Genomic DNA, 27,383 nt, shown 5'->3' with positions numbered 1-27,383 from the left:
CCCAGGATTGCAGCACCATATTAGAGAGATGCTCCCTGAACATTCAATGACATGCAGACCCAGCAGAAAATTGCCAGAGGCTACACAGCAGAAAGGGCTGAATACCAGCTTTAATAGGTGCAGAGCCTGACGCATGATTTCAACTTGCAAGTGACAGGGCATGGTTTGGATACTTGTGGGATCTTTCACCAGACTTGTTAAGAAGAGGGAATCAATGCCCACCATTCACAACCTGGGGCAGTGAAAACTAGAGTCCAGGTGAACCACTAAAACCCCTTTACTATAGCACCTCAGAGGGTGGAGGCAACAGGGAGGATAATACTGCACCACAGAACACCTGCAGAAAATCCACAACCAGTACACACAGACAGCTACCAGGTTCTTCATTACCACAAAAAGAATCTACCAGAGGGGAACAGGTACATGTTGACACACAGAAAACACAGGGACACTTCAAAGCCTGCATCCTGAACTTCTGCAGCAGTAGAATCATCCAACTCACAGCACTGTGCCCTCCAAAACTATCAACAACTCTAATGTCAACTTTGATCACATAAATAACTCCTTAGCTTGAATGATAACAGTTAACCCAATAGCCAACATTGTACCTCCATCCCATTTGAATGTATTTCATTTAATGGTTTAAAGAATTAATTGGAATCAATCTTCCTATCTTTGTTTCCCTAGCTCTAGTTTATACCTGATTCTCTTACCCCCTACTATCCTCTTGCACTATCCACTACTACCTCAAGTAACACTGGTTCAATTCATTTATTCTTCCTTTCTACATTGGTGTAAATTACATTTTTATAGCTTTCTCTCTCTCTCTCTCTCTCTCTCTCTCTCTCTCTCTCTCTCTCTCTCTCTCTCTCTCTCTCTCTCTCTCTCTCTCTCTCTCTCTCCCTCTCTCCTGCTCTTTCTTTTGGTCCTATTTTCCCTTACCCTGTTTGCACAAACTTTCTTCTTCCCTCCTTTCAGCACTCATTTAAGATTACTGTAAGATTACAAAATTTAATTTTGACCTGTTCCAGAACTTTATTATAGGCATATAGCTGAGTTTGAGGAACCACAGAGAATAATTGCAACAAGTTTTTGTTCTTACAATGTTGAATAATATGAGACTTGACTCAGAAGTGATTACAGTAAATAGGGTTCAGTGGTATCTCTTAAAGTGAAGCTGATATTGGGATCAGCAGAGGTCACACATTGAATTAAAATATCATTATGTAGGTATCCACCCAACCCAGGTCTCTTAAGAAAAAGAAGCTCATATAGTAGTCCTTCACTTAAAAGAAGAAATCAGAATGATACTGACAGATGGGTAGACATACAAACAATATGAAAAAGCAAGGGAAAAATCCATCCCAAACAACCCATAATGCTTCAAAAGCAGACTTCACTGACATCATAGTGGAGGAAATGTCAGAGACGTAATTTTGAAATTCATAGTTAAACTGTTCCATGAGATAAAAGACAATATAAAGAGTAAAATCAGAGGGAAAATATAGGAAGTGAAAGATCACTTCAATAAAGAGATAGAGATTCTGATAAAGAAAAAAAGAGAAGTCATCAAAATGATGGAGTCAAAAAGTCAAATGAAAAATTCAGTGGAAAGGATCACCAATAGAGTATACCACTTTGAGGACAGTTTTTCAGGCTTCAAAAACAAAGGATGTGATCTTAAAAATCAAGTCAAACATAAAGAAAAAGATGTTGTGAGACCACACACAGAATACTGAAGAAATCTGAGATAACACTGAAAGATAAAATTTAAGATTCATTCATTGGGATAACTAAAGGCTCTGAAATATAAACTAAATATTTTCATTGAAATAACATCAGAAAAATTTTCAAAACTTAAGAAATTTTCATTTCTTAAGGATGAAATGAAATTTGAAACATAGGAGGCATGTAGGACTCAAAATATACAAAATCACAACAGACCCACTCCAAGAAACATTATTATGAAAATGCCTAAAATATAGAAAAAAGATTAAAAAAAAGATTAGAATTTTAAAAGCTACAAGAGAAAAATGACTGATCATGTTTAGAGGTAAATCAACCTGAATTTTAAACTGATTTCTCAACCTGGACCCTAAATGTCAGAGGGCTTGGAATAATATATACCAAGCTCTGAAAGAAAATGGATGCCAACTAAGAATACAGCAAAATTAAGATTCAAAATTGAAGATGAAAAGAAACCTTCCCTTATAAGCAAAATATAAAATATATCATAACTAGAAACCTTACACTACAAAACATATTAATAAAAATTAAGATTCAAAATTGAAGATGAAAAGAAACCTTCCCTTATAAGCAAAATATAAAATATATCATAACTAGAAACCTTACACTACAAAACATATTAATAAAGTATTTCATGAAGAAGAAATGAAAAATAAAAATGAAAACCATCATAGTGAGTCAGTACCCTAGAAGAATCATCAATTAAAGAAGAATCAAATCCAGTTGAAACACAAAAATAAAATGGCAGGAAATAAAAATCATCTCTCAATTATAATATTGAATGTAAATGTAAACTCTTTAATCAAAAGACATAGGTTCGCAAATTAAAAAACAAGAACCAGCAATATTGAATATAATATTGAATGTAAATGTAAACTCTTTAACAAAGACATAGGTTGGCAAATTGGATTTAAAAATAAGACCCAGCAATATACTGTCTGCAAGAGCTACCTCACAGGCAAACACATGCAAAGACTGAATGTGAAAAGTTGGAAAAAAACATACCATTCACATGAGTCTAATAAACAAGAGGGGTTACCAGTCTCATATCAGATAAAGTGGACATCAAGAAAAGACTAATCAGAAGAGACAAAGAAGGTAATTTCATATTGCTTAAGGGAATCATACATCAAGATATAATGAACATAAATATTTATACCCCAAACAATGGAGCATCTATGTACATCAAACACTCTTCTCAGTATTAAGAATCAAATAGACCACAACACAATAATACTGGGTGACTTTAACATGCCTCTCTCATCACTGGATAGATACTCCAAACAAAAACCAAGTAAAGATTCTATAGAACTAAAAAATTCAATTAATCATTTGAACCTAACAGACAATTTTAGAATATTTCACCATCAATGACTGAATTGACTTTCTTCTCAATGCACATGGAACATTTTCTAAAAAAGACTATATTTTAGGCCACAAAGCAAATCTTAGCAAGTACAAAAATAGAGGTAGTACCTCACATTCTATCAGATCACAATGAAATGATAAGATAAAAAGTAGAAACCACTGTAATACCTGGAGATGAAATAATATACTCTCAAATGATGAATGGATAGTAGAAGAAGTCAGGGGAGAAATTAAAAAATACTTAGAGGAAAAAGAGAACAGTGATACAACATATGAAAACCTCTGGGAAAGTATGAAGGCAGTTCTAAGAGAAAAGTTCATAGCATTGAGCTCAAACATTAGAAGAATGAAAAGATATCAAATAAATAACCATAACAAGGTTATGGTTAATAATAACTTTACATATCAAGGCCCTAAAAGAAGAAGAACAAATCAACACCAAAATCAGTAGAAGACTGGAAATAATTAAAATCAGAGCCAAAGTCAATGAAATTGTGATTTAAAAAACAATGAAAGGAGGTTGTTTCAGAGACCAGGACAGGGCAGCCAGGGACTTCACCAAGCAGCCCGGCTCCCTCCAGTGGGAAGCGCCTTTCTAGGCTAGCTTCTCGGAGCAGACCGCCCAGTGAGAGCCTTTCTACACAGAGCCAGCCACAAGTCCCCAAGCCAGCAGAGACCTCCGACCTGCAAGCAGCCTCTGTGACCAGGACAGGGCAGCCAGAGTCCTCTCCAGGCGGACCTACCCCCTCTGGCCACAGGCTTTTTCCATGGGGTGATCCAAGATGGCGGACTAGAGGGTGACTGCATTTCCAGTAGCTCCAGACCCAGGATTCAAGAAGGGGAGGCATTGAGAGACTCCGACTAAAACAGAGCCACAGGGTGAGTCTCACCCACCCGGTGAAGCTCGGCCCCGGCGGCAGGCCCAGATTCGGGCAGCTTATTAGAGTAGGGCAGGGCATCTAGAGTCTTCCCCAGGCAGCCCTGCGCACTCCGGCGGTGGGCTCCTCCCACAGGGCCAGCTTCTCACCTTCTCGGAGCAGGCCCCCCAGTGAGAGCCTTTCCACACAGAGCCAGCTCCAAGCCCTGGAACCAGTAGTGGGCTAGGGGCAGCTTTTTTTGGAAGCACTGCATTATCAAGTTACTCAGACTTCAGGCTACTGAAGGCTGGGAGGTGATACACTGGAAATCTACAGGGACACTATAAGCCAATAGAGGAAATGTGCAATGTTACAGAGTTCCATTGACATCTGACCAACATGAGAAAACAAGGGAAGAAAATGTCCCAAACAAACCTAGATACTATATCAATAAAACTCAATGACAGCACAGCAGAAGAAATGTCAGAAAGGGAGTTCAGAATGTACATAATTAAAACAATCAGGGAAGCAAATGATGAGATGAAAGAGCAAATGCAGGCATTGAATGATCGCACCAATCAACAGTTAAAAGAGCAAATACGAGAAGCAAGAGATCATTTCAATAAAGAGTTAGAGATACTGACAAAAAAACAAACAGAAATCCTTGAAATGAAGGAAACAATAAACCAAGTAAAAAACTCCATAGAAAGCATAACCAATAGGATAGAACACCTGGAAGACAGAACCTCAGATATTGAAAACAAAATATTTAATCTTGAAAACAAAGTTGACCAAACAGAAAAGATGGTAAGAAATCATGAACAGAATCTACAAGAATTATGGGATATTATGAAAAGGCCAAATTTAAGAATTATTGGGATTGAGGAAGGCTTAGAGAAACAAACCAAAGGAATGAATGATCTATTCAATGAAATAATATCAGAAAATTTCCCAAATCTGAAGAATGAAATGGAAAACCAAGTACAAGAGGCTTATAGGACTCCAAATATACAAAATTACAACAGACCCACACCAAGGCACATTATTATGAAAATACCTAACATACAAAATAAAGACAGACTTTTAAAGGCCGCGAGAGAAAAGAATCAAATTACATTCAGGGGGAAACCAATAAGAATATCAGAATATTTTTCAATCCAGACCCTAAAAGCTAGAAGGGCCTGGAACAACATTTACCAAGCCCTGAAAGAAAATGGATGCCAACCAAGAATCTTATACCCAGCAAAACGTACTTTCAGATTTGACGATGAAATAAGATCCTTCCATGATAAACAAAAGCTAAACGAATTTACAAAAAGAAAGCCAGCATTACAGAACATTCTCAGCAAAATATTCCATGAGGAAGAGATGAAAAACAACAATGCAAATCAGCAACAGGAGGAACTAGCGTAAAGGAATAGCCAAATAAAGGAGAAACCAAATCATGGCAAAAAAACAAAAATGAGTCAAATAACTGAGAATGCAAATCATATCACAATAACAACCCTGAATGTTAATGGCCTGAACTCATCAAAAGACATAGACTGGCAGATTGGATTAAAAAGAAAAATCCAACAATATGCTGCCTGCAAGAGACTCATCTCATAGAAAGAGATAACTATAGACTAAAGGTGAAAGGATGGGAAAAAACATACCATGCACACGGACACAGCAAAAAAGCTGGAGTATCCATCCTCATTTCAGATAATGTGGACTTCAAGCCAAAACTAGTCAGATGGGATAAAGAAGGACATTACATACTGCTTAAGGGAAGCATAAATCAGCAAGACATAACAATCATAAATATCTATGCCCCGAACATTGGATCATCCATGTATGTCAAACAAATCCTTCTCAATTCCAGAAATCAAATAGAGCACAACACAATAATACCAGGCGATTTTAACACACCTCTCTCACCGCTGGATAGATCATCCAAACAAAAATTGAATAAGGAAACCATAGATCTCAATAAAACAATCAACAATTTAGACTTATCCGACTTATATAGAATATACCATCCAACAAAGAATGAATACACTTTCTTCTCAGCAGCACATGGATCCTTCTCTAAAATAGACCATATCTTATGCCACAAAGCTACTGTTAGCAAATACAAGAAGATAGAGATACTACCTTGTACTCTATCAGGTCATAATGGATTGAAATTAGAAATAAATGACAGAATAAAAAACAGAAACTTCTCCAATACTTGGAGATTAAATAATACACTATTATATGATGAATGGATAACAGAAGACATCAGGAGGGAAAAAAAAATTTTTAGAAGTAAACGAGAACAAAGACACATCATATCAAAATCTCTGGGACACTATGAAAGCAGTACTTAGAGGAAGATTTATTTCATGGGGCACATTCAACAAAAGAAGTAGAAATCAACAAATAAACGACTTAACACTACAGCTCAAAGCCCTAGAAAAAGAAGAGCAGACCAACACTAAAAATAGTAGAAGACAGGAAATAGTTAAAATCAGAGCTGAAATCAATGAAATTGAAACAAAAGAAACAATCAGAAAAATTAACAAAATAAATAGTTGGTTCTTTGAAAAAATAAACAAAATTGATAAACCCTTAGCCACACTAACAACGAAAAAGAGAGAGAAAACTCAAATTACTAAAATTCGGAATGAACAAGAAATATCACAACAGACACAAGTGAAATACAAAACATAATTAGAAGCTATGTTGAAAATCTATACTCCAACAAAACAGAAAACCTCGAAGACATCAACAAGTTTCTAGAGACATATGAATTACCTAAACTGAATGAGGAGGACATACACAACTTAAATAAATCAATTTCAAGCAATGAAATAGAAGAAGTCATCAAAAGCCTACAAAGAAAAGTCCGGGACCAGATGGGTTCTCAGCCGAGTTCTACAAAATTTTTAAAGAAGAGCTCATTCCAATACTTCTCAAAGTATTCCATGAAATAGAGGAGGAGGGAACCCTCCCAAACTCATTCTATGATGCCAATATCACCCTGATACCTAAACCAGACAGAGACACATCAAGGAAAGAAAATTTCAGACCAATATCCTTAATGAACATTGATGCAAAAATTCTCAACACAATTTTAGCAATTCGCATCCAAAAATATATTAAAAAGATAGTGCACCACGATCACTTGGGTTTTATCCCAGGGATGCAAAGTTGGTTCAACATCCAGAAATCAATAAATGTCATTCACCATATCAACAGACTTAAAGTTAAGAATCACATGATTATTTCAATAGATGCAGAAAAAGCCTTTGATAAAATACAGCATCCCTTCATGCTCAAAACACTAGAAAAAATTGGGGTAGTGGGACCATTCCTTAACATTGTCAAGGCCATCTACGCTAAGCCCATGTCCAATATCATTCTAAATGGTGAAAAACTGAAAGCATTCCCCCTAAAAACTGGAACAAGGCAGGGATGCCCTCTTTCACCACTTCTATTCAACATCGTTCTTGAGACTCTAGCCAGAGCAATTAGACAAACCAAAGAAATTAAAGGGATACGAATTTGGAAAAGAAGAACTCAAACTATCCCTGTTTGCTGATGACATGATTATATATTTAGAGGAACCAGGAAATTCCACCAGAAAACTCTTAGAACTCATAAGTGAATTTAGTAAGGTAGCAGGTTACAAATCAATGCGCATAAATCCAATGCATTTTTATACATAAGTGATGAATCTTCAGAAAGAGAAATTAGGAAAACTACCCCATTCACAATAGCATCGAAAAAAATAAAATACTTGTGAATCAATCTTACAAAAGACGTGAACGACCTCTACAATGAGAACTACAGAACGCTAAAGAAAGAAATTAAAGAAAACCTTAGAAGATGGAAAGATCTCCCTGTTCTTGCATAGGCAGAATTAATATTGTCAAAATGGCCATACTACCTAAAGTGCTATACAGATTCAATGCAATTCCAATTAAAATCCCAATGATGTGCCTTTACAGAAATACAGCAAGCAATTATGAAATTCATCTGGAAGAATAAGAAACCCAGAACAGCTAAAGCATCTCAGTAGAAAGAGCGAAGCAGGGGTTATTGCAGTACCAGATCTTCAACTCTATTACAAAGCAATAGTAACAAAAACGGCATGGTATTGGTACCAAAATAGACAGGTAGATCAATGGTACAGAATAGAGGACACGGACACAAACCCAAATAAATACAATTTTCTCATAGTAGACTAAGGTGCCAAAAATATGCAATGGAGAAAAGATAGCCTCTTCAACAAATGGTGGTGGGCAAACTGGAAATCCATATGCAACAGAATGAAATTAAACCCCTATCTCTCACCCTGCACAAAACTCAACTCAAAATGGATCAAGGACCTTGGGATCAGACCAGAGACCCTGCATCTTATAGAAGAAAAAGTAGGTCCAAATCTTCACCTTGTTGGCTTAGGATCAGACTTCCTTAACAGGACACCCATAGTCCAAGAAATAAAAACAAGAATCAACAACTGGGATAGATTCAAACTAAAAAGCTTTCTCTCAGCAAAGGAAACTATCAGTAATGTGAAGAGAGAGCCTACAGAGTGGGACAATATCTTTGCCACTCATACTTCAGATAGAGCACTAATTTCCAGAATCTATAAAGAACTCAAAAATCTCTACACCAAGAATACAAATAATCCAATCAACAAATGGGCTAAGGAAATGAATAGACACTTCACAGAAGAAGATGTACAAGCATTCAATAAACATATGGAAAAATGTTCAACATCTCTAGTAATAAGAGAAATGCAAATCAAAACCACCCTAAGATTCCATCTCACCCCAATTAGAATGGTGATTATCAAGAACACAAGCAACAATAGGTGTTGGAGAGGATGTGTGGAAAAAGGTATACTCATACATTGCTGGTGGGGTTGCAAATTAGTGCAGCCACTCTGGAAAGCAGTATGGAGATTCCTCAGAAAGCTTGGAATGGACCCACCATTTGACTCAGCTATCCCACTCCTTGGCCTATACCCAAAGGACTTAAAATCAGCATACTACAGAGATACAGCCACATCAATGTTCATAGCTGCTCAATTCACCATAGCCAGATTGTGGAACCAACCTAGATGCCCTTCAGTTGATGAATGGATAAAGAAACTGTGGCATATATATAGAATGGAATATTACTCTGCCATGAAGAATGGTAAAATTATGGCATTTGCAGGCCAATGGATGAAATTGGAGAATATCATGCTAAGTGAGATAAGCCAATCTCAAAAAACTAAAGGACGAATGATCTTGCTGATAAGCGGATGAGGCCATATAATGGCAGGTAGGAGGGGTTAGCGTTAGGGTTAGGGTTAGGTTTAGGGTTAGGGATAAGGAGGGTGGTAAGAATGGAGGAAGTAAGGACTGTATAGAGGGAAAAGAGAGATGGTAGGGGTGGGGGGAAGGGAAGCAAAATAACAGAATGAATCAAACAACATTGCCCTATGTAAATTTATGATTTTTAATAAAAAAATAAAAATAAATAAAAATAATATAAAAAATAAAAATAAAAAAAATTGATCCTTTCATTGAAAGGATCAATGAAACGGAGTTGGTTTTTTGAAAGGATAGACAAAATCTATAAACCCTTAGCCAAATTAACTGAAAAGAAGTGGGAAAACTAAAATTATCAAAACTGAGATAATAAAGGAAATATCACAACATATACTACTGAAGTCCAAAATATCATCAAAAACTATTTTGAAAATTTATACTCAATTAAACTAGAAAAATTTGAAGATATGAACAAATTCCTGGAGACATATGACCTACCCAAATTGAACCTGGAGGATATAGAAAACTTAAACTGATCAATTTCAAGTAATTAGATTGAAGAAGACATCAAAAGTCTTCCAACGAAGAAAAGCCCAGGACCAGATGGATTCTCAGCTGAGTTGTACCAGATCTTCAAAGAAGAACGAATACCAATCCTCTTCAAATTACTCCATGTGAGGAGGGTACAGCGAAAAGATGGCACTCTATGTAGAACAGGCTCTCAGAAGACACTGAATCAGCTGGCACCTTGGTCTCAGACTTCACAGCCTCAAGTATTATGAGAAATTCGTGTTACTTATAAGCTACCCAATCTAAGGTATTTTGTTTTAGCAGCCCAAACATACTAAGACAACTTGCTAATCATGGTATTCCATACTCCTCTTTGTTGTTGTTTAGATCTTAGTTGGCTCCCAGAGCTCCTGCTTTAATGCAGGAATGTTTACCGACAAAAATGATTGGACTGTGAGAGCTGTAACTTAATCAGTACATCCCTGAAAGAATGAATAGAAATGAGATTAATAAATGCCTTCGTGTATTGCACAAAACATTTTATAAAAAGCAAAGGTCCAAACTTGTTGCTTGAAAGTTTGAATGGACCAACTGGGTGGTAATTGTAGATAGGTGTGGTGTGGTTGGAGGAGGAGTTACTGTGGGCATGCCCTGGAAGAGTTCATCTTCTCTGTTATCCCCCCATACACACTTCCTGGCCACCATGAGATGAGAAGCATTCCTCCCTCACACCCTTCTGTCATGTTCTGCCTTGGGCCCAGAGTGATGAAATTGGCCCACCATGAACTAAATCTCTGAAACCGTAAGTCAAAATAAACTTTTCCTCCTCTATATTGTTCTTACTGGGTATTTTGGTCACAGTGATGAAAAGGTGGCTAATGCAATTCCACAGTGATTGGGCTATGGGTCAAACAGGCATTTACATGAGTCTGAATCACAACCTGTGAGGTTCAAAGGTTTGGACTGTCATTGCCATCTTTCCCACTCATATGTAGGAGCAAAGAACAGAATCAACATGCCAACATTTCTAGAGGGGTTTGCTTCTCATAACCAATGAGGTATCCCAAAACGGTTGACACAGTGTTTTTGGTCACATCTTCTGTATTTTGGTGGACAACAGCTTCACACAAATCAACCTGAGAGTGCCCTTCTGTACACCATGTCTCTTTCTGTTCCAAGGCTTCTGTGACAGCACAGCATGAGCCACTCAGATGAACCCACTTGACTTTCATGCGAATATAAACAAGAAGTATATGTATGAAGGAAAACATCTATAGATACACCTTTAGTCAGTGGGGTTGAAAATATAGGATAAAGGCTTTTTCTTGTTCCTTGGGTAAACAATTCTGAGATGAATCCCATATGTCCTGGGAGAATTCTGGGTGATCAAGTACAAGAGGCCTATAGGAAAAACTGACTCAATAACACATCTTTACCTTACCTTTTACTTCTTCTTTGACTTACTCCTGATCCCAATATTTCTCTCTCACATATTTTGATTAGGTCTTGTTATAGTATGAATGTTCTTGTACCCTCCAAACTCATATGTTGAAATCTTAACCCCTTATATGATAGTATTGAAAGGTGGGCCTTTGGGAGGTGATTGGGTCATGAGAGCACATTCCTCATGAGTGAGATCAGTGCCCTTATAAAAGAGGACACAGAGACACTCATGTTTCTTTCATGTGAGGACACAGGAAGAAGTTATCCGTCTGAAGCCCCCAAAGAGGTCTCTCACAAGAACCTAACCATGCTGGCATCCTTCTCTTAGACTTCCAATCCAGAACTATAATACATTTCTGTTGTTTATAAATCACCCAGTCTATGGCAATTCGTTAAACCAGCCTAAATGTACTAGATAGGTCTCAAACTCTGTACATAAGTCTTTATCTCAGACTAGCCTTTGGAAAATCCCAGGGTAAGATTTGCCTAGAAATTCTTTTTTTAAAATTTTTAAATTATAGATTGACACAATACCTTTTATTTATTTATTATTTATATACGGTGTTGAGAATCCAATCCAGTGCCTCACAAATGCTAGGCAAGCACTCTATGACTAAGATACTACCCCAGCCCTGGAAATTCTTTAATGTCATTTGTAATATCCTTGTATCATTTTTATATACATCCCCAAATAGTTTGACAGCATTTAGCATTGAGAAGAAAGAAATTTATAGTAACCACATTGCTTTAACCTCAAAGAGAAGTGGGATTAAGTTGACAAAGCAAAAGACATGCCCTTTATAGAATTAGAGGTCAGATCTTTGCCCTTGGCACTGACGTTAATTGAGTGATGGCAACACTGTCCTTCATGATTGGGCTTCCAGTGGAACACTTTGTTCAAAAGGAAAGAACTCTGATGGGAAGCCTGGGGAAAGGCCCATAGGAAACTTCAAAGCTTGCTCATGAGAAAATATGGTATGGACACAGTGGTCTATCGATTTTTGTTAAACATAAGGAGTCTTCAGACAGCTAGATTTGACTTGGATGATAGATTTGGAAACAAAATGCACATTCCCCAGCATGCTCCTTCCCTTATTCTGACAATTATGTCTAGAGCCAGCCTCATGAAACTTTTCTTTTCGCCTGAGTAGCATAACTTCAGTCAAGCACTAAGTGCCAATAATGAAGCTATAACTTAGCATAGAAGAAATGTCACAGAACGGAAACAAAATTATAAATTCCAATTTTGCCTCATTTGGGGTTCCATTTGGCCTTTTATCATCTGGACTCAGTAAACAAAACTGCAGAGGAAAAGCAGGTTGGAGAGTGAGAAGGGCAGTAGAATGGTAAGCAGCAGTGTTCTTTCCCTACTTTCCCTTTCTTCTGGAGTTCTACAGATGTATATTCTGGGAATGAAGACAACATGGGAGGAGTTGACCAGATCTAAATCCTAGACCCAACAGAAGCTGCCACAAAACTTAAAGATCTTACTAGAGGAGTATATGGGGCTGAATAATGGTCCCAAAAGATATTAGGTCCTGATTTCTGTAACCTGTCAAATGTTACCTTATGTGCAAAGGTCTTGCATAAGTAACTAAGTTAAGGATCTTGATATGGGGAGGTTATCTGGGATTATCCAGATGAACGCTTTTTTAGTCAGTTGTGTTGCTGTGACCAAAATATCCAACAAGAACAACTCAGAGGAGGAAAAGTTTATTTTGACTCATAGTACCAGAGGTCTCAGTCCATAAATAGCTGACTTTATAGTTCTGGGCCCCAAGGTGAGGCAGCACATTATGAGGGAAGGGAGTGACAGAAGGAAGTTGAACCCCTCAAGGCAGCTAGAAAGCAGAAAGGTAAGCAGGAAAGGTGCCACAGGGAAGGTTCACCCTTCTGAAGCTCAGTCCAGTGACCTGCCTCCTCCAGTCATATACCACTTGCCTACAGTTATCACCCAGTCAGTTCATTCAAACTAGGAAATACTGATTAGGTTACAGCTCTCACAATCTAATTGTTTCACCTCTAAATATTCCTGAATTAACACAAGAGACTTTGGAGGGCACCTCATTCAAATTATGACAGACACTAAATGCAATCACAAATGTCCTTATAAAAGGGAAGCAGAGGGAGATGAGACAAAGAAAGTGATGGGAGAATTGAAGCAGAGATTTGAACATGGTGTATTGCTGACTTTGAAGAAGAAGGAAAGCCATAGGGAAAGATGTACAGCTCTAGAAGTGGAACAAGTCTAGAAAACAGATCCTTTCATGGAGCTTGCAGAGGGAGTGTGACTTTCCTGACACCTTGGTTTTAACCCAGTGAAACTTATTTCAGATTAGCTGATTTAAGAACATTTTCATCACTCCAAAAGAAACCTCATATACATTATATTAAGTTTAAGTTTTGTTAAATATATAAAGCCAGGCTTAATCATAGAAGTCTAGTTTATATTTATGCCCTTTCCATCCTTTTCCTTCTCACTTCCCTTCTCATTTTCTTGGAAGTCATTATGTAATCTTTTTTATTAAAAAAAATGTACAGATAGTCTTCTCATATTTTCAAAGTTGACAAGGAGAATAATATATGTGCTTTTCACACCTTTTTTTTTTCATTTAATAATGTATCTTGGCAATTATTCCAAGCAATATTTAGAGATACTTTACCTTCCTTTCACAGCTGCACCATTCTTTGTTGTGCAGGTGCACCCTAGTTTATTTAACCAGATTCTTAATGATGAGACTTAGGTATTACTACTCTTTGGTATTATAAATAGCACTGTAATGAATATTCTTGTGCATGTGTCTTTTCACATTTTTGCTAATGTATATAGGAAATAGACTCTCAGAGTTGGAATTGCTGAAGAAAGCAGGTCTACTTAGACAACATAAAATAAACACACTTAACAAAACTAGTTTATTATTCTGTTTACATGCATATTCAATTTCCATTTGAGAATTTACTGACAGGAATATTTTATAAACAATTAATTTCTGAGTATATAGTATATTAATACAGTTTCAAATTACAGCAAAATTTTTGGTTACATTATTTCATACTAAAACAGGATCATTGTGTTACTCAGCTTTTCTTTATTGTGAACAAACTACCTGAAAAGAACAACTTAGAGGAGGAAATGTTTGTTTTGGCTCATGGTTTCACAGGTTTCCATTCATGATCAGATAGATCCATTGCTCTGGGTCTGAGGTTAAGTCAAACATTATGGAGGAAGTGCATGGTGGAAGAAAACTGTCCAGATCATGGTAGCTAGGAAACACCAAGAATGAGGGAGGAGCTAGGAACAAGATATAGTCCCCAAGTACACACTCCAGTAACCTACTTCCTCCAACCATGTCCCACCTGCCTACAGTTTCCACTTCTTCCCAACAGTTCATTCAAATTATTAATCCATCATATGGATTAAACCACTGATGACATCATAACCCTCATATCCAACCACTTCCTAAAAGCCCCACTTCTGAACATTGCTGAAATAGGGACCAAGTCTTCAACACATAAACTTTTGAGGACCATTACAGATCCAAACCATAACAACTATATTAATTAAAAAGATGTTGGCCCATCCCAAGAATGGTGTATCAATTAGGCTCTGTGTATAGGACATTCTACAATGTTCTACAAGTTCACTTTGACTTTTTCTTTCTGGAAAAGACATAATGGGCCAACATGAGAAGCCAATATTATGTTCTAATATCATTTCTATCATCCTCAAAGTAGCACTTAAATAAAACATGAGTTCTCTTCATTTCTAATTGATTCTTATGGATACTCAACTCAGTAGCCTGCCTGTTCATACTACTTCTTTTGAAAAATGGAAAACATCTCATTCTTTAAAACTCTCAGATTTATAGTAGTAGAAGACACTGAACAGACAACAAATGTACCAAAATCATGTATTATACAGAGGATATTTAAAGGGACACTTCAGCAGAATAATTCTACCAGCCCACAAATTAGTGGAACAAATTCACCTTTGAGCAACATGCATGTTTACTAGTTTCTCTGTGAACATTTTATTCTTATTCCTCACCTTTATGAACAATAGGTGGAAGCACTTTCAAATCATATTGTTAATCCTCATAATCTCCCTGCAGAGGTTTGGTAGGTGAAAATTGTAATATTGAAATTGTTCAAGTAGAGACACACAAATGCCACTATGTCCACCACACAAGAAAGATTAGATTTTGATGTCTTTATTGTAATTAAGACTCAATGCCAACAGCTTAGGAAAGAAGAAAGATTCCTTCACCTCTATTTTTTTCCTCATCTATTCCCGGGGGACTGATATTTCAATGCGAATAGTACTCTGTGTTGTCTTAGGCAAAGGTAGTTAGTGATCAACCATTTTCTTTCCATCCTTGTGCTAATAGAATACAAGAAGTCATTTTCATTCTATCAGCATAATTATTTAGTCTCTTAAATATGTTTTTATGCCAACATTTTGACCTCAATTATTTCTTTCAAAGCATATTTACTAGAAAGCAAATTCTGTGGTTAAAAGAAGGGGCTTGGAGTCTGTCCAACAAAAGTTGGAATTTAACTCTATCAATGCCTACCAAATTATCCAAATTCTATCATTGCCTCATGTATAAGTTAAAGGTCTCATAGGACTGAATATAACCCACAATGGAGTAATAAAATATATATGAAATTCTTAACTCTAGGCATTATACTTGATAAGCATTCAATATCTGAGAATGTTTCATAGTGTTATCAATATTTGTAATTTGCACACCTGAAGGTTAAAGTAGTTTAAATAGCTTGGTTATGGACCCTGTAATTCGAAAAATTAATTCTACTCAAAGAGAGTTCTGACCTTTGCCATTGGCTTCTGGGGGTGTGATCTAAAGGCCTTTGGAATGTCATGCTTGATAGGAATGTCTTTGTTTACCTACGAACTTTGGTCACTAGGTAGTCTACTAAACTAGTTTACATATATATATATATATATATATATATATATATATATATATACACACACACATATATATGTATATATATACATATATATGTATATATACATATATATATACACACACATATATATAGTATATATACATAAATGAACTCTATATATTTTGAGTTCTTTTTATACTCCTGTCAGAGGCTGGCAAAGATTTTCTCCCATTTTGTAGGTTGTCTCTTTATTCTCTTAATTGTTTCCTTTGATATGCAGAAACTTTTTAATTGGATGGCATCCCACTTATTGATTCTTGGTTTTATTTGAAAGTTTATTTGATGCTCACAGTTTCAGTGGTCTCAGAGCTTAGATAGCCAATTTATTGCTCTGGGCCCAAGATGAGGTGTGGAGGAGCAAAGCTGTTCAGAACATGGCAATCAGGAAGCAGAGAGAGAGCTCAACTCACCAGGGACAAAATATAAACCCCAAAGGCATACCCCCAATGACTTACTTCCTCCAACCATACCTTACCTGCCTTCAGTTACAACCCAGTTAATCCATCTATGGATTGATTCACTGATTAGGTTTAGGCTCTCATAACCCAATTATTGCACCTGTAAACTTTTTTTCATTGTCTCACACATGAGCTTTGAAGAAACACCTCATATCTAAACTATAACAAGTATCTATATACATTAATAATGAATGATAATGATTTCTATTTGTTATTTCCACAATCCCACAGTGCTGGGGACTTGAACCCAGGCCTTGAGCATGGGAGGCAGGCACTCTATGTGATGGGCTATATCGCCAGCACAATGATTTCTATTTGTAAAGCAAGTAAAAATAAGAAACATTGAGAAAGATATTAAGTACAAATACATATAAACAAGTTAAGAAGCTTCTTCATTACTCTTCTACTGGTATTATTTACCCCATTCAGGCTCCTTACCTCAGAACATTTTTTCTGTATTTCTCAAATTATGATATCAAAATACTGAGCTTTGACCTCTCCAAATTTCCAGGGAACTATGTGTGCAGTGCTCATATCTTATTTCCCTAAGACATGTTTCCATCAAAGGTCTTCATCCCAACAAAGTAACTTTCTGAGTTAAGTTGTTAATTTTCCTCTTTTAATTTTAAACTATTTATGAGGCTGAATCCAAGGTAAGTCCATATAAGGTAATTTATTTTTTCCACATTGATATTTTAAAATTCTTTAATGAAAGGCCATATTTGGCTTTCTTAATTTTCAGCCATTAGTCTCTATTAAGAAACAAGTAGCACACTCACACCAAAAATGAAACTCATTAAGGTAGAATTGTCTAAGGGGAAGAGGGAACTATTGTTACCATTTTTCACACTCTCAGATGAAAATCAGTACTAAAAGTCAGTAAGCTACATTGAATCCACAATCTATTAAGTATCACTAGCTGCAGGAATTGCTGAACTTAATGAAAATGCAATCTTGATTTGTTGTGCATGATGCTTTATTGTGGATGAAACTCTGTATTGAGAATGCTATGCAATTTGCAAAGTACACATACACACTACAAACTAAAACAGAGATATGCATACTGACTCCATATTAGAATCACCTGGGGAAATTTTTAAAAAATACAGAGACCTAAACCCCTCAAACCTTTGTCTTCAACCTTTCCTATCTTCTTTAAGTAGTCATGGTTTGATTTCTACTTGCAGCACCACCCATCCCAAATACTGAAGAACTCTAAAGTTGAGAATGCAGCACAATAATGGCATTCATGGGCTGTCTTCACTAATTCACTGAGGATGGAGATTCTGTGGTCTATCCCTATATTGTTTGCTGCTTCTGACCACTGCATATGGGGTTTGGTTTGGGAGTCTCCATTAACCTTTGGCTTCCCCAACAGATTTGTTCTCTTTGTTTTTCAGGCTCTTCATATGTAGGGATATTTTTGGCAGAAAAATCTGCTCTTGTTGCAGACTCCCAGAACCCCAGATGAATCCCATCTCTCGGTCTCTATCCTAGGCCAGACAGCCTGCCACTCTAGAGTTGGGACTGAGAGTGGGAAGTGAGATTTCAATCAATGAGAGACATCACTCTGATACTCCAAGCTCATTGATATTTATGTGAAGTTGACTCCACTTCAGCTCCAGAGATGGACATGAGACTCAGGACTAGAATACAGCAGAGTATAATAGTTTGTATTTGGGGCTGGAGCAAGTCTACCCAGGTTTGACTCTGTCATACTACTTATTAACTCTGCAACATAGTTTTTATATGTCTTACTTTCCTCTTCAGTAAAATAGACAAAATAACAATACATAACAAATAGGGAAATTGCTTTGAATCAGACCTGAAACATATGAACTATTCAATGTGAGTTTTCATTATTCTTCAATGTCTCTGTACATAGCATTTGATTCAGGAATGAGTTGATGACCAAGTGGATCAAGTGAGAATGAAGGTTAAGACTTCTATTAAGTGTTTTAGAGAAAACTCTCTCTGGAGTTCCTGCAAATCTTAAATCAGGAAGATGTTTGAAGTCTACATATCTGACTCCCTGTGGGAGCCTGAGCATGGAGCCAACAGAGAAAACAGATTAGAAAGATTTAGCAATAACAACCCCTGGTGAGAAGGCTGATGCTCCTGGGCTTACCAGTTAGCTGAGCCTGAAGCCAAATTGATCCTTGTATTTTTCATTTGCTTGTGACAGTTTAATCTCTTTTTGGTTCTAAGCCAGTTTGAATTGGGTTTTCTGTCACTTGCAATCAGAAGATCGTAACTGATTCAGGAGTCAAGGATTAAATGTTTTTTCAGCCAGATAGAAAAATATTTTCAAGTACCCTCAAACTGTATTACTAGAGTGATTATTTTCATTTAAAGCCTGGTACACTCACTTCTTCCCATACCCAGGGAGTGTAGGACATATGGCAATTGTATCAAAGACCCAACAGGAAACCCAACTCTCAATATAGGATAATTTGAAAAAAAAAAAAAAGCTTGTTTACAAAGAGATTATTTACAAAACTGTCAAGAGGATATCATAGGACAAGGAAAAAGCAGAGCACAGTACTGGATGCAGGCTAGCTATTGTCACTCCTAGTACTATGAGAATGAGGTTAGATTGAGAATATTGAAAACTAGAAGGAGTCACATAGTTAACCACCTATGAAAAACCATTGAGCTTTAGTGGGGTTCCGGGAGATTTCAGGAAGGAACTAGAGGGGAAAGACCCAGATTTCCCTCTCTTTTCTTTTATAGCCTCTTGCTAGGGCTCCTCACTGGTTAAATTGGAAGGAAGACAGCAGAAAGCAGAGTAGAGAGTAGAGAAAGGTAAAGGGTAGATCTGGAAAGGCAATGGAAAGATAACAACCCAAGGATGATGGTGTAACTGTTTTGATTCATCTTCTCCTCACAACCCTGAAAATGTTAAGTTCTACCATATTTGATACTATGTTAAGATTTCTTGATGAGTTCATTGAAAGAGCCAAGTTGGGGGACCTATAAAGAGTACAAGGTAGCAGTGTTGGACTAACCCTATTCTAAAAAATAGTGAGGAACCTGAAGTTGTCCACAGAAAAATAGTGATAATAAAAATAAGTAAATGGAAAATTTTATCACTGCAAATGCATTTTAGGGGCATCAGTTAAATTAATATGATACATAGGTTAAATTGAATATCATGTATAGCCATGCTAAGGACTGGGACATATTTTAGAGTTTTAGTACTTGCTTATGTTAAGGAACAATTTAAGAAAGTAACATCATGTCTCCTAATACAAATATAAAATTATCATGTGTTAAATGTTTTTATTGATCTCATTAACAATAAGGGAATCAGTAAGATGTTATAGCCAATTCAAAGTTGAATCCAAAGAACATTTTAAATTCAGGAATATTGAAGTGAATGTTCAAATTCAGGAAAAATCGTTCTCTTCCTCAGTGAGGGAGGGAAGTTAATTGAACCTCTGAGAGAAAGACTTTATTGTTGTCAATATGGTTTGGATATGTCATGTCCCCCAAAAGTTCATTGTGAGATGGCAAGATGTTCAGAGGTGAAGTGATTAGATTTTGAAGCTGTAACCTGATCAGTGAATTAATCCACTAATATGGATTAATAGGTAGTAACTCTAGGTAGGTAGGGCATGACTGGAGGAAGTAGGTCACTGGGGCAAGCCTTTGGGGTTTATATTGTGTACCTGGTGAGTAGAGCTCTCTCTCTGCTTCCTTGTTGTCATGTCCTGAGTTACTCCCCCCCCCCCCATGCCTTTCTGCCATGATGTTCTGCCTCACCTTGGGCCCAGAGCTATGGAGTCAGCTATGACCCAAGACCTCTGAAACTGTGAGTTAAAATAACCTTCTCCTCTAAAAATGTCCTTGTCCAGTTTTTTGGTTACAGCAATGAAAAAACTGACTAAAACATACATCTACAGACCAGTATTGTTTTTGCATTTTCATGAATAATCTACAGTTTAAAAAAATTGTACAATCATCAAAGGTAATGAAAGATGCAGAGGTCCCATAGAATCATAATCAAATATCTCAGAAGTATATGCTTTAAATCGGGATTTCTCAACCTCAGCCCTATTGACATTATAAGCTATATAATTCTTGGTTATGAGAGGAAGGCCTGTCCTCTATGTTGAAGGATGGGCAACATCCCTAGCCTCTACACATGAGGTTCCAATACTACCCCTTGATGTTTTGAAAAACAAAAATATTTCCCAATATTACTAGATAGCACTTGGTGGAGAGATAGCCTCAGTTCAGAATCACTGCTTTAAACAATGTGTAGTTTTCTGTTGAAACACATTTTGTGTATGTGTGTGTGTGTGTGTGTGTGTGTGTGTGTTGCTAGGGATTGAACTCAGAGCCTTGCATATGCTAAGTAAGCATTCTACCACAGAGCTACATCCCTAGCCCTCACATGTTTTCCTACTTTTGCTCCTCCCATCTGGAATGTTCTTCTACCATATCTTTTCTTGGCTCTCTCCCTCACTTTATTCAATATTTGCTCAAATGTCATTTCTTTCAAGAGAACTCCATCATTAACCTGTCTGAAATACAGCCCAGTGTCCAATGGTCTTCTTCTTTATTCTTCTACCCAGCACATTTCTTTTTCTTAAGTGTTCTTGTTTATTGACTAGCTTCCTTCCTCTGTAGCATAAGTTCTCTGAGGACAGAAATTTGTTAAATTAATGAATCAATCAATACTTGATAAAACCAAGACAAATTTACATGAAAAAATAAAATATAAAAGCATAAGTGTATTGATAGATGAATTTTTTCTTTTTTGCTGAAATAAAATGGTCACTTGAAATATTAATAAGGACTGAACTTCCACATGTGCCAGTTCTTTTGAGTTGGTCCCTCCTTTTCTTTCACATGATTTATGAAAACTGCTGAAGCAAAATGACTTAAACAAATTAATCTGACCACACACCAAAGTTTGGTACTTATTAATGAAGAAACTAATAGATGGAGAGCACCAGTTTAAAAAAAAAAAGCTTAGGGGACATGGACATATGCTCTAAATGAGAGTCTGATTCCCAAACAGATCAGTAACTAAGTGACAACACTGGTTTCTTTCACAGAGTGCCTATCATAATATAGCCCCAAAGTGATCATATCCTTACTAAGGGTCATGGTTAATATTTAGGGCACAGGATCTTCAAAGTCAATTTTCCATAACTACTAGACATAAGCCACTAGACAGAAGTAACAAAAAATGTGCATTAGCTACCTACTGACACAAAAACAATATACCAACTATCTGTGGCTATCACGTGGATGTACCAAGTAATAAGGTTTCCTCCCACAACAAAGAGGCAATTAGCACAACAGCACCAAAAAGTGCCAAGCAAAAATGAACCAATGTAGACATAGGTCCTGCTTTGTTCTTCCCAAGCAGGTATTACAGATTTCTCCAGCAATCAAAGATGTTGAATACCCAGTTTGCTTTAATTATTTGGGAAAAAGTCTTTTAGTATTCATTAGATTTTCCAACCACACATCTCTCTTTGAACTACTGTGACATTTGTTCATATTGCACACTGGGATGTAATTGGCCTTTATTCAGGTGTAATTGATGATTTATATTATTAAGTCTGTCTCTGTTCTAGCTCATTAGTCTGGAACAATTGAAGTTGACATTAACACAGTGGCAAGATTTAGATCACTAATGATGCCTCCTCCTTTTACTAACTCAAAGCAGGTTAGTTCACCTCCTTGTGTGAAACTTACTTATCTTTATAACGGGGATAACAATTGAATTCGATTCAAAAGATTGTGGAAACTCCTAAAATAATGTCAACTCTAAACAGAAAGAGCTGAAAATAGTTTGTAAAGGTGAACGTCTGAATAAGCCATATTTTTCCTAAATTAAATTCAAAATTATCAGCAGAAGTAAGGTAAGTTCAATAAATTATTACCAAGAACTTAACTTCCCTGCAAGTCCAGCATTAGAAGCTCAGACATCCAAACAATTCAACTTGAGAAAACCATTTCTTTACCCAAATGTCATGCATGGATGTAGTACTGGCAATTAAATACAAGGAAAAATGCTGTAACTATAATCTTTTTAATGCCAAAGTGGAGCTAAGAATTTAATAGTACATTCCCAAAGTTCCTTTAACAAAGGAATCACTTCCCCTGAATAGTACTGCTCAGATATTTCTATTTACATTTTCCACACATGATAAAGCAGCACTTTGCTTGACTCATAAAATTACTGCCTAGCAGAGACTATTTTCCCAGAACATGCCACAAATATCGGTAGGCATGTTCCCAACAGACTTTCCCTAGAGAGATCAGGCTTCCTTCAAAGGATATGGAACACTGTGTTGTCTGGGGATGGAAGCCCACAGGCCTGAGGCTGTCCAGAACAGCAGCTGCTTTGGTCTGACGTAGAGAGCTGGGTCTGATCCCAACCCACCTACAACCCATGTTCCCTTGGCACCCCAATCAAGCCTGCTCCCACAGTGACTTGCCACAGCATCAGAATGGCCCTCTACCATCAACTAGTCCTGAATGAATAGCCTTTGCTCCTGCCTCCCAGCTTTTTCCTCTCACTGGCAATGCCAGTTAAGTCCCAGAAATGTCAACTGCTGCTTACAGTTTGAAGATTTGCTCTGAGTCAGGGTATTTGTATTTTCACTACATTTTGGTGAGGGTTTTGTTTTTGTTCTGGGGATCAAACTTAGGGTCCCACATATGCAAAGCTTGTGGCAAAAGATTGAGCAACATCCCTACCCACCATGACAGTAGAATGTGTTTTGGCATATTATACATACATTCTCATTCTTGTAGTTGTACATGATGTGGAGTTTTGTTGCGACCAAACTCTTGGGTCCAGCTAGGGGCAAAGGAGAGATGCAAATCTAAAGAGTTAAGTCAGCAATCTTTATTCACGTATGCCTCATTATCAGGTTAAAGACTATGCAACCATTATTCTTTGTATTCAGGAAAGTCACAGAAACTAGGACATCCTATGTAGCTTTTCATAGTTCCAATCCACAGTTGCAAAGTGCAATGTTAGAAACTTTGTGTAGCTCTCAAGAAGTTAGTATAAGGCAGGCAGGAACTGGAGAAGCTGAGCTGGTGAAACATTGTAGTTGTCTAGCATAAGAATTCCTTCTTTCTCGGGAGCTGTGTGCCTGAGATCAAGGTCAGAGCTGATAGGACTCTTGCACAGAGCCTTCTCATGCAGGGCATTGCCACAGCAGCTAGGCATCCTGTGCCCTTGCACAGGAACATTCCCAGGAGCTGGACATGCCACAGCCATGAGGGCATCAGAGACCCCTGATCTCAGTAATTGCTCTCCCATCCTCTGTCACCACACTCAACAGAGTTTCATTGGTCATGTATTTATATATGAACATAGGAAAATTATGTTCAATTCATCCCACTGTCTTTCCTATTCATACCCCCCTCCCTTCTCTTCATTCCCCTTTGTCTAACCGAGTGAACTTCTATTCTTCTCTACCACCCCTCTCCTTATTGTGAGTTAGCATCCACATATCAGACAGAACATTAGGACTTTGGAGTTTTGGGATTGATTTATTTCACTTAGCATGATATTCTCCAGCTCCATCCATTTACCAGCAAATGCCATAATTTCATTCTTCCTTATGACTGAGTAATATTCCATTGTGTATATATACCACATTTTCTTTATCCATTCATCCATTGAAGGGCACCTAGGTTGGTTCCACAGTTATTTTTGAAGGCAGAGCAGAGGGTGATGAACCCAAGACTTTGGAGTAAGAAGACTTCAATTTAGAAATGACCATTTAGGATCAAGGACCTCGGAATCAGACCAGAGACCCTGCATCTTATGGAAGAAAAAGTACGTCCAAATCTTCACCTTCTTGGCTTAGGATCAGACTTCCTTAACAGGCCTCCCATAGCACAAGAAATAAAAGCAAGAATCAATAACTGGGATAGATTCAAACTAAATAGCTTTCTCTCAGCAAAGGAAACTATCAGCAATGTGAAGAAAGAGCCTACAGAGTGGGAGAAAATCTTTGCCAATCATACTTCAGATAGAGCACTAATCTCCAGAATCTATAAAGAACTCAAAAAACTCTACACCAAGAATACAAATAATCCAGTCGACAAATGTGCTAAGGAAATGAATAGACACTTCACAGAAGAAGATCTACAAGGAATCAACTGATATATGAAAAAATGTTCAATATCTCTAGTAATAAGAGAAATGCAAATAAAAACTACCCTAAGATTCCATCTCACCCCAATTAGAATGGTGATTATCAAGAACACAAGCAACAATAGGTGTTGGTGAGGATGTGGGGGAAAAGGTACACTCATACATTGCTGGTGGGGTTGCAAATTAGTGCAGCCACTCTGGAAAGCAGTATGGAGATTCCTTAGAAAACTTGGAATGGACCCACCATTTGACTCAGCTATCCCACTCCTTGGCCTATACCCAAAGGACTTAAAATCAGCATACTACAGAGATACAGCCACATCAATGTTCATTGCTGCTCAATTCACCATAGCCAGATTGTGGAACCAACCTAGATGCCCTTCAGTTGATGAGTGGATAAAGAAACTGTGGCATATATATACAATGGAATATTACTCTGCCATGAAGAATGATAAAATTATGGCATTTGCAGGCAAATGGATGAAATTGGAGAATATCATGCTAAGTGAGATAAGCCAATCTCAAAAAACTAAAGGATGAATGATCTCGCTGATAAGTGGATGAGGACATATAATGGGGGGTGGGAGGGGTTAGTGTTAGGGTTAGGGTTAGGTTTAGGGTTAGGGATAAGGAGGGTGGTAAGAATGGAGGAAGGAAGGACTGTATAGAGGGAAAAGAGGGGTGGGAGGGATGGGGAAGGGAAAAAAATAACAGAATGAATCAAACAACATTACCCTATGTAAATTTATGATTACACAAATGGTATGCCTTGACTCCATGTACAAATAGAGAAACAACATGTATCCCATTTGTTTACAATAAAAAAAAGGAAAAGAAAAAGGTAAAAAAAAAAAAAAAAACACGTTGAGAAATCTGCAAACCAGTGGTTCTCAATCTTGTGCATTATCATCCCTTAGAGGACTTATTAAAACACAGATCACCAGGCCCCTGAGTTTCAGGTTCTGCAGGTCTAGGAGGTGCTTGAAAATCAACTTTTCTCACACATTTCAGGTGCTGCTGCAACCCACACAGAAACCACCCTTTGAGAATCCCTGCTATTAACTACCAATTGTCCATTGTGTCTAGACATTATCATTGGAATCATTTGGGAGTTTGAACATCAATTTTTTTCTGTCTTCAGAGTGTCTGACTTAAATTATTTGGGTTTTTGAATCACGATAGGCCTGGGCAATCTAATATGCATCTAGAACAAGTGCTGTTGACCAAGAAGGAGCAAAAACTAATTAATTGATTTTATTTTTATACCATATATCCCCACAAGGTCTGGTCAACTTTTCCTGTGCATTTGCTATACACACTCCTTAAAATTTAGCACATTAGGACAGTGTACCTAATGATGGATCAAGCTAGGTCAAAGGGGAAAAGGTGGATGAATGTAAATATGACAACCTGCATAGATACAATCATGCCTTTAGAATGGCACCAAGTGAATTTAAGATCATGGTACATCAATCATACACACACACCTCATTGGCCAAGGTTCTCAACCTGGAACGTGGGAATGTTTTTTAAATGCTAGGGCCCTTACCCCACAGAGATTTTTATATAATTGGTATGAGTGTGGCTTGGCCAAGGACTTTCCTAAAAACTCCGCAGGGAATTCTAATGTGCAGCCAAGGTTGAAAAAGGCTGGTTTAGATCAATTCTCTTTTTTTTTTTACTGAAGTGTTTTCTTCTTTTATCTGTTCATTTTAATTACACATGACAATAGAGTCAAACTCTTCATGATGTATCACAACTCATCTGCCCACTCCAAGTTTCTCAAACACCCCAGGAATTCTACTGAATATGTAGGGGGAGAACCATTGCTATAAGTGGGAAACAAACAAGTGTAAAACAGGTAACATTAATTATAGTATTATTTTCATTTTAAAGTATACATCTGCATATAAAAAAACTGAAATAATATGTTCTAAAATATTAATGTGTTTAAATTTATTTATTACTTTAAAATGACAAATAATCATATATTTATGGGGTATAGTGTAATGTTTTGATCTATGTATACATTATGGATTCAGTCAAGCTAGTTAACATATCCATCACTTCATTTTGTAAGGAGAACACTAAAAAATCTATTTTGGCAAGTTTGAAATGCATATTATAATTATTATAAAAACTGTGGTCATCATGCAGTATAGTAGATCAAATAAAATGAATAAAATATATTTCTCCATTCTAACTAAAACTTTTACACTTTAACATCTTCCCTCTCTCCCATCCTTTTCTAACCAGAGATAGTTAACCTCTGGTAACCACCTTTCTATTCTCTGTTTCTGTGAGATCAACATTTTTAGATTCTATGTGTAAGTGAGATGCATATAATGAATTGCTAAGCATACAACTTCATCAATAGATCAAATTAAATCCTTTAAATTTATTTCTATTGTTTTATTTATGAGACTGGTTAGTTTGCCATCTTTATCTTTATTAGACCTAAATTAGTATTGCATTCATTGTGTCTTTCTTTTGCAGCAATTCTTTAAAAAATATTACTTGAAGGCATCCTCAGCCACTTACTGTTAAGGGACTTCATGACATGACATAAATGTGCACTTCCCTGCAAAGATAGACACTT

This window comes from Sciurus vulgaris, assembly GCF_902686455.1.
Source record: "Sciurus vulgaris genome assembly, chromosome: X".
NCBI lineage: Eukaryota > Metazoa > Chordata > Mammalia > Rodentia > Sciuridae > Sciurus > Sciurus vulgaris.
Note: the sequence above shows the minus strand (reverse complement) of the source record.